The sequence below is a fragment of the Mustela nivalis genome (assembly GCF_964662115.1).
Source record: "Mustela nivalis genome assembly, chromosome: 2".
In the NCBI taxonomy this organism is placed as follows: Eukaryota; Metazoa; Chordata; class Mammalia; order Carnivora; family Mustelidae; genus Mustela; species Mustela nivalis.
Window position 1 is genome coordinate 13519591 of NC_139021.1, and position 14447 is coordinate 13534037.

Here is a 14447-nt window from a genome sequence, read left to right on the forward strand (position 1 = left end):
GTGTTTTATAATGGTGGTTAATCATACATGGTATTTCCATTTGCTATTTGTATTTTGTTTCACATGATGGTCTTCAATGCATCACTGAATAAGTGTTGACTGTTTTCATTCATGAGGATAGGGCTGGAACTAAGTATAGTAGACCTGCCCTTGTGTTGAAGAAGAGTACATCAAGTCTACCTGTAAACTCAGCTTCTTCATTGTACCATGATTTCTTACATTTTTCTTTCTTCCTTTCTCCCTTTCCTTTCCTTTCCTTTCCTCTCTTCTCCTCTCTTTTCTTTTCCTTTCCCTTTCCTTTCTCTCTCTTTCTTTCTCTCTTTCCTTCTCTCCTTCCCTCTTTCTTTTCTCTCCCCCTTCCTCCCTCCATTCCAGCCTTCCTCCTTCCTTCCCTTTCCTTTTCTCACTCCTCCCCTTTGTTCCTTTCACAATGTTAGGTCTATTGTAGAGAACAAATAATGGATGGGTTCTGCTTTCACAGAAGGTATAATGCTCGGGGTGGGAAGGAAGAATAGTTAATAGATGTTATCCATACACACCAGGCCTGGTATTAGACACATTTTCTACAGTTTCCATGTAGTCTTCACAGCAGCCCTGGAGGTATTAGTTGCCCAGAAAGGGTAATCAAGTTGCCCAAAATCATATGAGAAAATCTGGGATTTGAAAATAAGATTGTCTGATTTCATATGTAATTGGTAGATGTGGGGGTAGTGTGTGTGTGTGTGTGTGTGTGTAAAATACCAAATATCCCAAGTTCCTGCAGACACTAGATTCATCTCTTAAGCAGATTTAGGCAGTAATAGTGTCTCTTGTTCTCAGTTCTTGCAGTTGCAGAAAGTGAAAAAGTTTGGGCATCCATAAGTCTTCAGTGTTCTTCCTTTTGCTCTGAGGTTAGATAATGATCTTCATATCTTTCCCATGGAGCTTCCAGGCTTGTCATCTGCTTACTTCTGATGTATGCCTGCCTCATCACCACCAGGGTGGCTCAGCAAATGTTTATTTAATGGGTGAATTAATAAATAAATGAGAGTGAAGGAAAGTGGCTGACATCAGGTCATTTATATCTTGGCCTTTGTCTTGTCCTTCTGGATTTGTGATATTGCCTTCTAGCAGACGTTCAAAACCTCTCTTTTGTTTGTCTGCTCCTCCAAGTTACCCCTCCTTACACATGCACAAAGATGGGGAAGAAGACTAATCTGGGCATTCAGTTTCAGGATACTAATTAAGAGGTTTTAAAGAAGTGGAACCCTAGGGATTCATTAGAATCTTTCTGGGTAGTTGTGGATATGGACTTTAAAAATGGAGAAGTCCAAAATCTGAAAAATAGAGGAGTTGGGTTTTGGTCCACTTTAATTTAATTATATTAACTTAATTTTCTTTTACTTTGTCCAGGAACAAAAGGAATTTTCCATGTAGTCTTGTCTGTTTTATTGGAGTTTCACATTGAGGGTTGGGACTAAAGATCCAGCTAGTAATATTTATTACTTTCCTTGCTCTCAAAGATATAATGGGAAGGAATGGTCACGGACAATGGTGAGATTCAGATATTTACAAGTTACTGGCCAAATGTAATCTTTTGACCCTGGTATCCCAGTCTCACGCATACCCTCAGTGGAATTTCTCAATATTCTATTTGATTATTTGGAAGCAATGAGGCAACAATATTCTCCATGCTTATGTCTTCACCTCATTTCTGCTGAGATAGTGTTAGGATTTAACCTGTGGGATTCTGGGAACAAGAAGTTAAATCATTAATCCCATTGGATGGATGATTTGGATCTCAAACTGATTTATTAGTAAGTATCACTTGTTTTGACCACTTTCTTGAAGGGAAGCTTCTCACACTTTTCCCCTTCTCCATTGTAACTTCCCCCTTTAACAGATATTAAACTTTGAAGAAACACACTAATTGAGAAATCAATTAGCTCTCTTAGTGGTCTTACAGTGTGATTCCTGGGAATTGTTGATTCAATAGATTAATCTTGGTCAGGTGTATACTTAGCACTTAACACATCTATTCCCTAAACTCCTTTGGGTTTAAGATCCCATTGGCAATAAATACATTAAGATAGAAGCATAGTGAGTTTGCAGAGAATGCTGTGGATCTGCTCTCTTTGGGGTACATGGAAAAGTCCTTAATTGCAGTCCTGATCTACCATTTACATAGTAAATTCTCTATAATCATTTGCCTTACTCAGGTTGGTGATTTTAGTCTCTCATCTCTGAATGACTGAACATGTCTAATTCCCACTTTAATCATATTACCTGGATGAGCAAAAGTAGCTCTAGACTGATTTATGTATTTTTAGCTGCCAAGGAAAAAAAACCAATCAATGTGATGCTTAACCCATTTTGAGGGCAGCTACAGGCCATAGGCATTGGTATTCTTGCAGAATATGAGATATTTTATGTTCTGATAAGGGATAAAAATTCCTGTCTCAAATGGCTCCCCATCATACTGAGATCTTGCAACAATAACATTACTGATTCAGACATTAATCTTAAGTATCTAGGGAGCCCTAAAACATTGTAACCCACTAGCAAGGACCATGGTAATTGCCACGTAAATCCCCTCCATAATCTGGCTCTTATTATGACCAGCCAGCCAAGGTTTGCCCTTAAATCATCCTGGTTGAACAGAGCCTTATAGAAACACTATCACCTACACATACCTCCACTTCTTTTCATTAATCTCTTGTCCTCTTTGCAAATGTGGTTCTTCACCCACTTGCTTCCTCTAGATTAGTAATGCCCTGTTAAGTAAACAAACATGAAATTTCAAAGGGGAACAGGAGCAATAATCATTACCAGCTACCATGTTAAGCATTGTGAAATTGCTCACGATTCACAGAAAAAAATTCATGCTGCTCTTTGAAGGCCCTCAGGCCTTTAGAAATGGATAAATGTATAACTTCCAGTACAGGCTCCATTCTGTTTCAACAGCAAGTTCTGAACCTTGAGAAAGGTGCTGAGAAATGAACTTTTGTTTTTCTCCACAATCCATCTGGAGCATTTGGTGACGATATCAACTTTGAAGTGAGCCTAAACTGGCCAACCCTACTGCTCACCAGTGTTGGTGAGTTATTAATTTGTCTAGTCATTCAGTCCACAAATACTTTGTTTTGTATACTTGCTAGGCACCGCCTATACAAAAATCCAACTAACCAACCAACCAAACAAACAAACAAAAAAAATAAAAACCACCACCACCAACAACAACAGCAACAACAACAAAAAACCCCAGAAAGACAATGAGAAACTTGGGGGGAAAAATTAACTAGATTTGGAAGGTCAAGGAAGGTTTCTTAGAGGAAACAATATCTAAGATGGGACATGGAAGATGAAGAGGATTAATACCAGTTTTCTCATCTATGAAATGGTCATGATATACCCACCGTAGTTATAATGTTAAATGAGATGATTTTTAAATGCACAATGGCAATGGACTCAGAGCATGGCATCTGATAAACCTTACCAGTGTTTTTATCTGATTATAACAGTTAGATTTTTCATAGTATACAATTTGGAAATGACACAGAAATAATATAAGGAAGAAAATAAAAGCCACTCATATCCTACAGTTTAAAAATGTTTACCCTTTCTTAATATATTAACATATTCCCTTTCAAACATTTTTGTTCCTTTGTATACTCATATTTTGGGGGTTATCTTTTTAATGTATTTTAGATTCTTATTATTTTAAAGTTAGCTGTGTATTGTAATTATTTTCCCACATCATCAAACTGTCATTGTAAACATTATTTTCAATGGCTATGTTTTACAACAAATGGATTTATTATAATTTGGTTAATAATTCACCTACTTCTATTCATTTAGGCTGTTTTCAATTTGTAGCCATTATAAATTGAATTTTAGACTATTATAAATCATGCTTAAATGAACATCTTTGTGCATAAATCTTTGTGCCTATTTTTGATTATTTCCTTAGGCTAGCTTCCCAGAAGTAGAATGGCTGGGTCACAGGCTATGAATATTTTTAAGGCTCTGTAGTAATATTGCCAAATTGTCTTCCAAAGGGGTTATAACAATTTACATTCTGACAGGGAGTGAATGAGCTAGCCTATCTCAACATATGCTTGCCAACTAAAGTGAAGTTACCATTACCGTTCTTATTACCATGTGCCATTAGATCCTCAGGGGCATAATAGGCTTTCAGAATTCAACTAGATTTTTTTCTTTCCTTTAAATTTAAAAGCAGTACCTGCATTTTATAACTACTGGGAAAACAAAGAAAAATAATCAAACAAACAAACAAAAGAAAATCAAAGTATGAAAAATTCCACTAATCAGAGATAATCACTCTCAAAGCAATATTTTGAAATTGTATTTCCAGTGTAGGTGTGTTTTCATAATTGTTCCTCTGCATGTCATTACCATTCTTTTTAAAATGCCATTTAAAACAATTGCTTATACAACCATCTTTTTAAAAAGATTTTATTTATTTATTTGACAGAGAGAGACACAGTGAGAGAGGCAACAGAAGCAGGGGGAGTGGGGGAGGGAGAAGCAGGCTTCCCGCTGAGCAGGGAGCCCAATGCGGGGCTCGATCCCAGGACCCTGGGATCATGAGTGAGCCGAAGTCAGCTGTTTAATGACTGAGCCATCCAGGAGCCCCTACAACCATTTTTCTTATAGATCTTTCTGTTTCTCTTCCTTCCTTCCTTCCTTCCTTCCTTCCTTCCTTCCTTCCTTCCTTCCTTCCTTCCTTCCTCTTTCTTTCTTTCTTTCTTTCTTTCTTTCTTTCTTTCTTTCTTTCTTTCTTTCTTTCTCTCTTTCTTTCTCTCTTTCTCTCTCTCTTTTTTCTCTTTCTCTCTTTTTTTCCCAGCTCTGAGGATGTTAGGAATGAAACATCTTTATCAAATTCTATTGACTAGGGTTTTTCAACCTAGGCACACTTTGGACCAGATAATTATTTGCTGTTGGAGGGCTGTCCTGTGCATTATAGGATGTTTAGCAAATCGCTGGCTTCTACCCACCAGATGCCAGTAGTACTATCTTACCACACCCAGACTTGGGGCAACCAAAGATATCTCTTGACATTTCCAAATGTTGCTTGGAAGGCAAACCTACCCCACACGGATGCCCTTGGATGATACCCACAGTCCTGTGCTTCTGGAGCAGCTGTGGTTAGCTTGGACTTACAGGACTCCAGTGAGGGCACCTTGAAAACCAGCTGAGATGGCACCTTCAAATTCTGGGTAGCTCTGCCCCAAAAATGCCTCCTTACATGAATCTGAGTCTTCTTAAACTTTCTAGTCACTATCTTAGTTTTTCAAACATATATATATATATATATATATATATATATATATATTTCAAATATATATATATATATATATATAAAAAGATTTCTGAATATATTCAGAAATCTTTTATTTTTTGTATAACTTTCCAATATTAGAAGGCTACCAACATCTCTAAAAATCCCCCTCTTTTTCTCCATCACAAAGACATCCTTTTAATCCCCTTCCAACATTGTCTGCATCTCCTGAATGTGTCTCTCTTCTGGTCTTTTACTGTTTTTTGTTTGTTTGTTTGTTTGTTTGGTTTGGTTTGGTTTGTTTTGGTGTGGCATCGAATATGAGCTGAGCAGAACAGAACACAGCAAAGCAGGTGTTTCTTGCTTCTATCTCACTCCACAGACTATGACCCTTATGAAATTACCTTTATTCAACCATTTTTAAATCTACCATCATGGAAATTTCATATTATAAAAAACCCAACATATTTCCATGTATTCAAACATCAAATTTACCTTTTTGGAGACTTTATCACATCAATGACTCATATTTCATTTGCTGTTCACTAGAGACTCTAAAGTTGTTCACAAATCCCCTAGCTTGGTTTGTCCCATTAAGTCAAGAGTCAAACTGTCCCATTACTAATGACCATGTGCTTGGCAGAAACTAGATAGAAAAGTATAAAAATACAGAGTGAGGGACTAGGAAGATACCAAAGAAATTATGTGATTTCACATCTTTCTTTCATACATGGCGGGTACTGAGGCTCAGCAATAAAACACTTGTCCAAGTCTCATAGCTGCTTACTCCTAGCAAAAGTTCATCTGGAAGCCTGATTCCTAGATTGCTTATCTAAGGACACCACGAGAAACAATGGAATGGGTTAAGAAAAACTATATGTGTGTGTAAGTACTCCATTAATATAAATGGATTAATAGAGCAAGGAAAGAAAGACGAGCAGGCACAACCTACAAGAGTGAGGTCTGCAAAGACAGAGAATTGATGAGAAGTTCAGGAAATTAGCTGATATGTTTTGATGACAATAAACTATAAAGTAAAGACAATGAACTATATTTGACTGGACTAATCTGAATGGGAAAAGGAATCAGGTCCATCGAATCCTGCTCTTTCTAAATGTTTGGGTCCTTCCTTTCAATACAGCCTCTTTAAATTAATCTCAGTTAGTGACCGCAGGAGGCTCGGAAAGACAGCAGTTATTGCTACTCTGGATCTCTGAACAAATTAATCTTAGTCACACGAACCCCCTGAATTTCCCTATCTCTTCTACTTCTTTCCTTGTCTTCCTCTAGCTGGTCAAGGCCCTATACCAGTAGAAAGAGAAAACAGTTTCTAAAGCGAGTATTTGATAACTTTAACCAAAAAGTCACCGCCACCATCAACTTTAAAATCAATAATAACAGTTTAAAACAATCCTCACTATTTTGTTTCTAATTAGCTTCGGTTTCCCAAGCATCTATCAAGTTCAGTAAATGGGCCATATAAATAAACAATGTGGGTATTTCGCAAGACACTTGCACACTTATCTCCCCTCCCCATAGCCTTTTCCCTGTCAACTCATAAACTTTGTATGAGCTGTGTGACTCAGCATACCTGTGACAATAACTATATGGCCCTTTATAGATATCAACAGGATGTTTGATTTAGGTTAGCCATGAATAAATACTGATATCACTAATCCTAAACATCACAAGTAAGATAAAAATAAATATTCTGACCTTGCGGTGAGTGAGTAATTCGACATGAATTACATTTGTCTTTTTGATAATGATGCAAAGCAGAATGGCAGAGTGAGGGGACATCCTGTATTTATGTGCTTCCACGACAATGGGTAATTAAGTGGAGTTGAATAGTTTAAGGTCAAACTGTAGTTCTGCCCCTTGATTTGCTGCTTTCAGGAGAACAGCTGAGACCAAAGGGGTAAACAGCGATGCCCTCCAATGGCCAGGATGTTTAGGAACATATATTTTAGATCAGGGAGAAAAACTGCTCTTGGATTCCTGCTCTGTCTAGTCTACTGGTTTGTCTTGGCTCAGATGAGATGAAATATGAACATGTCATACAGTAGGAGTCACATATGGTAGGAATTAATAGTATTGCTTCCCTATGAATCAGTGAAATTTCTGATTCAATTTCTTTAGGTAAATGATTCCTAACTCTTTAAAAGTGGTCATGAGCTTGGGGCGCCTGGGTGGCTCAGTGGGTTAAAGCCTCTGCCTTCAGCTCGGGTCATGATCCCAGAGTCTTGGGATCAAGCCCCGCATCAGGTAGAGAGCCTACTTCCCCCTCTCTCTCTGCCTGCCTCTCTGCCTACTTGTGATCTCTGTCAAATAAATAAATAAAATCTTAAAAAAAAAAGTGGTCATGCGCCTTTTTGAAAATATGATGAAGACTATGGGCCTTCTTCTTAGTGGAAAAACACACATAAGTACACCACTCATGCACATCCATGCACATGTAATTTCACATACACACACACACACACACATCCCATACATAGCACACACTCCACATATATCACACATGCACATGTAATCACACATATACACCATACATATCACACACCCCACATATACCACACATGCACATTCATGCACATACAATCACATGCATACCCCCACATACACACATCACACACCCCAAATATACCATATGTGCACATACATGTGCATGAAATCACATATATACCATCCAATGCATACACACATTACACACACCAAATATGCATATGCACTTATACACACTCTTATATAACATTCCAGAAGGTTCTTAGAACTTCAGCAAGCTTAACCTTCCCAGGAGTCCCTGAAAACTAGAAAAAGAACACGATCCAAGGTGTTTTGGGGGCAAAAAGCTTTAGATCCAATATTCTTTATCAAAAGTGTCAGTATTTCTTAGTCTCTTCCTATTTAAAAAACAAAGCAGAATAAAGTCTGCTAGATTGCCCAAAGTCAGGGCTGGCTCACAGGCTTGGGACCTGTGCAGCCATACCAGGAGAGTGTTGGCACTTATTAGGACCCACATCTGGCCTTATGCTTTCCTGCCCCTGACTTGATGTTTTGAAGAGCAGGTCTACATTTTCATTTGGCCCAGGACCTCACATTTAGGGAGTTTGTCCTGCTCAGGGTTACCGTTACTCATCCTGCGGGTTGTCGAGCAGAGATTCAATCTCTCCCCACCTCCACCTCCCTGACCCAGCTTTCTCCAGCATATTCATTCCTCTTCCCCTCTATTTCCCTCTGTCACACTCATCCTCTTTTTACAGAGAAATTGTATACATTTGTTATTTGATTCTCTAATCAGCTCCATGAGAGCAGGGCTTCGATTTCTGCTGTGCATAATGCCTAGTACAGTGCCTGGCACATGGCCAGTCCTTCATAGATATGTGTTAAATAAATGAGTGAATTCAAGCCAGGAACACTGAGAGCAAAACATACTTAACATTTAGCCAGTTAACACAATGAGCTGCCATCCTATCACAACACCACTCTGTGCACTGAGCTGCCATCCTATCACAACACCACCCTGTGCACTGAGAAAATTCAGAATTCTCCGAGGGTCAGCAGATTCACATGACTCTCTTGAACAAAGGACCTGTGCGTTTGACTGGAAGAAAAATAAGAGGGACTTTTCATGAAAGCAAACTTAAATTTATTGTCACACTAGATTATTAGAACAGTTGAGAGAAAAAAAAAAGAACACTTCTTAAATACCTACTTTGTGCTAGGAGATAGGTACTTTCAAGTATTTTATTTCATTATACCGCAGCACACTTATGTATGCTTTATTTTCTCCATCTTATGGAAAAGGCTCAGAGGTGATCCCTCCCTCACCCCAGCTTCCTTAGCCAAGAGATAACATAAAAATTAGCCATCACCAAAGGATCATGGGTACAGCATATAGACTTTTATAACTTAGAGAGCTCACGTATTCCTGGAAATAAAATAAAGCATTAGTTTGGGAGATAGTTTTCCTCCTTATATTTTGCTGGGTTTTGTTTTCTTTGGTAAGAGTTAAGGAAAGGGGGTCAGGAGGCAATACGGTGTCAGTTGTTCATTTCCTCCTGCATTCATTTACTCAAGATTTATGGTGCCAGGTTCTGTGCAGGCTGCTTGTGGGGGATACAAAGGTGAATCAGACACTGTCCTGTTCTCAAGAAGGTCACTGCTTCCTGTTGGCAACAAAACATTCAGTCATTCCATAAACATCCCCTTAGCACCTACGCTGTGTCTGACAAATGGAACATCACCCTCTTCCTCATGGAGGTCCCAGGCTGGGAGGGAGGCCCTTGACTTCTAAATAATGTAATAATCAAAATGCAGAAGCTATTGTAAGTGGTGTGAGAAGAACAAAGGTATATCTTGGTCCCAGCTGTATTCCCAGTGCCTAGAGCAGTTCTGACACATACTAGGTGGTCAATAAATATTTGTTAGGAGACTGAAGTGCTCCAGTGCCACCATATGTAAAGGACTATGGGCCTGGTGTGGCGAGATATCATATTTGAGAGAGAGAGGTGATATCACACAGGCGATATTTGAGCTTTTCTTAATTAAGAATGTTTTCAAGGAAAGGACATTTGAGAAGAAAAAAAAAAAAAAAGATCCTGATTAGTCAAATGTGCATGGGAATAGTTGAGTTCGGTAGGGGTCTGGGTTCCCAAAACAGATGGGGGAGTCAAGAAGCCAAGGACGGTGGGGCAAGGGCATGTTGTGAAGGCCTTTATGCCTGGCTGGAATGGAAAGACACTCTAAGACTTAAAGAGCAATTGTTTTGACAACTGTAAGTCAGTGGTAGTGCGGATAAAAGAGAATGGAGCAACAGAGTTATAAGAATGTGGAATCATATTTACTACTCAAACTAGCCATTATTATCAAGATATTATTAAGAAAAGTGTTATTATTCCTGCTTCACAGATGAAGAAATAGAGGCTTATAGAGGTTAAATGGCTTTTCCTTGGTCATAATCAGTTTCATATAAAATTCTAGGCTAATGTACCTGACCCTAACCAGTATCTGGGAAAAAATGCAGAAGATATTTGGGTAGAAGAAGCTTATTAGGTAGACCCAGGGTTGCAAGTATAACACCAAGTGAGCTTGATCCAGTCAATACACTGGAAACTTCTTGGGCTGGTATGTTGTTGAAAGATTTTGAATTTGCCTGCCTTCACCACAGACCTCACTACTCTATATTGCCCGCAATGCCTCTTTACATGTTCACGTGAACTGTCTGCCTCAGGGAAGGCAACTAATCAAGAGTGGCTGAATGGGGGAATCTAAAAAAGGCAGAACTCATTACAACCCATTTTGAGACAATAAGAAAATATTGGTAAAGATAAAGTTTGGAGTTGAGATAGAAAACCAAAAAAAGCACAAAAAGAGTTAATTTGGAATTGACATTTGGGACCTTTCATGGGGAAACAGGAAACCAGGGGATTTGTATTCAGTCCAGATGTGAGATGGGCAGGAAGAGGGAAGGAACATTGAGAAAGATAATAGGTTCCATTCTCTGCCCTCCCCTCTGCCTGGAGCAGAAGAGGGGGGTAGATTTAGAGAGTGCAGGAAAGGAGGAAGAGGGAAGCCCCTGATCTCAGCATTTCCTTCTGGTAGAGTCATCTACGTGAGTAAAGGATGAAAAAGGCTAGTGATCCGAGTACCATATTTGTACAGTTCTTCACTTAATATTCTGGCTTTTAGAAAATTAACTATGATTTACAAAATGGTAATATTCAGTGTTGGTATGGTTGTGGAGAACTGAACAATTTCACACAGTTCTGGGAGTAAATTTTTGAAGCCTTTTGAGATTAAAAAAAATTGACAATATTTTTTAAGAGTACTTAAAAAATTCCACTCCCAGGAATCTGTCCTACGGAAACAACCTGAAAGCGAGACAAAAATCCAATATACACGTGGATGTTTATCAAGGTGTATAAAACCAGCAGAAAACTGTAAAACATCTAGGTATCTACTGTCATGCAAATTTTAGTTTATTCATAAAAGGATTAATGTACAACAGGTTAGTGCATCTTCAATAAGGATGTTCAATAACCTGAGAAAGTATTGTTATAATAACATCAAGTGAAAGCAGCAGGATGCACAGTTGTATCCATGATGTGGTATGCATAGAAAATGTCCAAATTTTATATGTCACGTGTTGGGAAACTATGTCCCATGGGCCAAATCTATTTGGCCCCAAATCTATTCTGCTCCCTGTTTTTGTAAATAACCAAAACCCAGACACTCATTCTGCATGTATTGTCTATAGCTGTTTCTGTGCTATGATGGCAGAATTGAGTTGTTGTGATAAAGACCATCACTCCTCAATGCCTCAGTATTTATCTTCTGGTTCTTAGAGAGTTTGCTGACTCTTGCTGGATGCTGAAATGTTAATAGTGATTTTTATAATTACAGCATTGTGTTTTTGAAGAAGCTCTGTTATATTTATCTTTTATTTTTATAATAGACATGTATTATTTTTATAACATGTAAAAAAAAGAGTATTTAAAAATATCTGGCTACCAAAAAGAACAGAACATTCGATATGATCTTCCTCAGTTCCGAATTCAGCTATGCAAAGTGAGGCAGTTTTGCTTACGTTGCTCTGAGTATTAGGAAGTCCCACAGCGAATGCCCAGGGGGGTGACCTGTTCCACATTTGTAGGACATTCTTCAAAGGTGTGTGTGCAGAGGGAAAATCTCATGTTTTCCATAGCTATAGATTTGGCTACAATGCTGATTTTACATTGAGGAGGTTTGTGTGATAATGGAGAGAATCATTTCCCACAGGGACTGACTTTTGGAGGAGAAGAGGATGCCTAAACACCTCTGGGCCCCAGTTGCCTGGTCTTCAAAACCAGCATTATAACCTGTCACCTGTTATTCATCAAAGGGCTGACTCAGATAGGTTCTTGACCTTCTGTCTGGCTCTCAACTCTGCATTTGATGTAGCTGCATATGATGTAGCCATAGTATTTGCTCAGCCTTCAGCACTGGTGATCTTGCTCACTTGACATCCAGGATTAGTGGGATGTAGAGATGGCAGTCAGTATGGGGAGAAAAGACTCTCTCTCTTCCAGGAAACGCTCACATATCATGTGATGCTACCTGGTGACCTCTGGGAAACAGAACACCAAGTGGAATGGTACCCCTTGCTTCTTCCCTCTCCCCAATCCATGTTCCCTCCAGTGGCTTTGACATTGTAGGTTAAATGCCCTGCAATGCGTGTCATTCCATGTATTGTTCGAAGAAATATGATGTCTGTGGGAAAGGAACACAATTCTGTTTGCTATGCTTCAGCCACCCAAGAAAATGTACTAAAATAGCTAAAAAGGCAGTTCACCGGAAGAAAAATTCAAATAGATATTTTTCTTTTAGTTCATAGTTCTGGTTTCTGTTTTTAATGGGGTTTTCATGGGGGAAAACATTCAACCTGAGAGCTGGACATTTTGAGACAGCAGAGGTGAGGACACCCACATATCTTTCATTGTTGCCACAATTTCCCAGCCTAGTTCATGTACCATGCCTCGTGGGCAGAGACTTTTTTCAAAATGTCATGTGGGTGATGTGGGACAAAGGGCGAGCATTTTTAGTTCTAAGAAGAATACGTTCTGGGGATCTACCAAACAGTATGGTGACTGTAGTTAATAATATGTACGCTTGAAAGTTGGTGAGAGTGAGTCTTAGGCATTCTCACCAAAGAAAAAGGAGGTACCTATGTAAACTCTGTGAAGTGATGGGTGTGTTAATTATCTTCGTCTTGGTAATCATTTTACAATGGCTATGGATATCAAATCATCAGGCTGTCTACTTTAAAAAGATGAAACAGACAAACCAACCAACAAAAATCCCCAAATTGTCATGTGCAGACTATTCCTTTGTAAGTATAGAATGTAGCCAATGAGAGAGTTGACAACTAGATAACCTGCATGGAGAAAAGATAATATATCTTAAATATCCCTCTTGTTGGATTGCGTAAAGTGTCTTCCTCCAAATAAATATGTTTGCTGGGAGACTTCCCATCCATAGCTCTGTATGCCTAGGATTTGTTTCCCAAGATCCCGTGGCAATGGGAACAGGAAGACCATATCTTCCATCCCATTCCACAGGGTATGACAAGCTGTTGAAGGTATCACATTTCTGGCTAAATGTGGACAGTTGGAAAAGGCTACCTATCTTCCTTCCGCCCTTTAATTACTGCCCAGGAATTTACACATCCTTATCCTTTGTTCCATCTTAAGCACTGAAGATCTGTTCCTCTTGCGGAAAACAGGTTGCACTGACTTTAAGCACAGTTTCTGAGGTCACACCTGAGCCACACAACAAAATTTGCCTTATGACCTTGAAGCACTGATCTGATACAAGTAATTAGCACAATTATCCAACTTACTCACTTTTTCAGCTCTAAATAACCCAGCTCTCAAATCCAAAGCATGCACCAAGACTGAGTTTTCCTTTGGCATTGAGAAGGTGGTCATTCAAGTTTCACTGAGAAAGTTTAGACTCTGTTAACCTCATTGCCACCCATGTCCCTTCACCACCACTCAACTCCACTGGGAGGAGAAAGACTTGCACCAATGACCTTGGCATCGCAATACAGAATATAATAGGAAATTTTATAATTCTGAGATGTTTAGTAAATTCTCTCTTCCTCCTAGAATGCCTTCACTTCTCTTCCTTAACTGCATGCTTCCATTTATTTTCAAGACCCAGATGGAATGATCCTGGACCAGGAAATTCTCCCTGAACTGATGTAGCCATTATATGGACCTGGGCCACTTCATTCATTTCTCTTCTAGTACTGAAGTGACTTGCAATTCGAGAGTCAGACTGAATTTGAATCTCTCATCAGGAACGTGACTGTTCTAAACAAGTTATGGAACCATATTACCCCTAGTTCCTCATCCTGAAAACAGGTCTAATGAGAGTACCTACCACATAGAGCTGTGGTGGGAACTAAATGAGACAAAGGGCCTCAAAGCCTCTGCTTGGTGTTTACAACAGAGGAAAAACTTGGTGCAGCTTGTCAGTTACAATAAAGCAGTGACTGTATTGGTAAGCTTCAGAAGCAAAAAGATTCTGTCCCGTGTGTCCCTGAGCCTTGAGCTCCTAAACAAGCCTGACAACTACTTACTGGGGAAAGCATATGTGAGGCTTATGAAATGCGGTCAGTTAA

At 39.0% G+C, this 14447-nt stretch overlaps 1 long non-coding RNA gene across 5 annotated transcripts in view; it reads right to left on the reverse strand.

The window, feature by feature from the left end:
- Positions 1 to 14447, reverse strand: part of LOC309859196 — a 606625-nt gene that overhangs the window by 54729 nt on the left and 537449 nt on the right. For all 5 annotated transcript variants that reach the window (XR_014308603.1, XR_014308604.1, XR_014308605.1 and 2 more), the window contains one exon: positions 2673 to 2753. This is a non-coding gene — a long non-coding RNA (uncharacterized lncRNA). The remainder of the gene's footprint in view (positions 1 to 2672; positions 2754 to 14447) is intronic.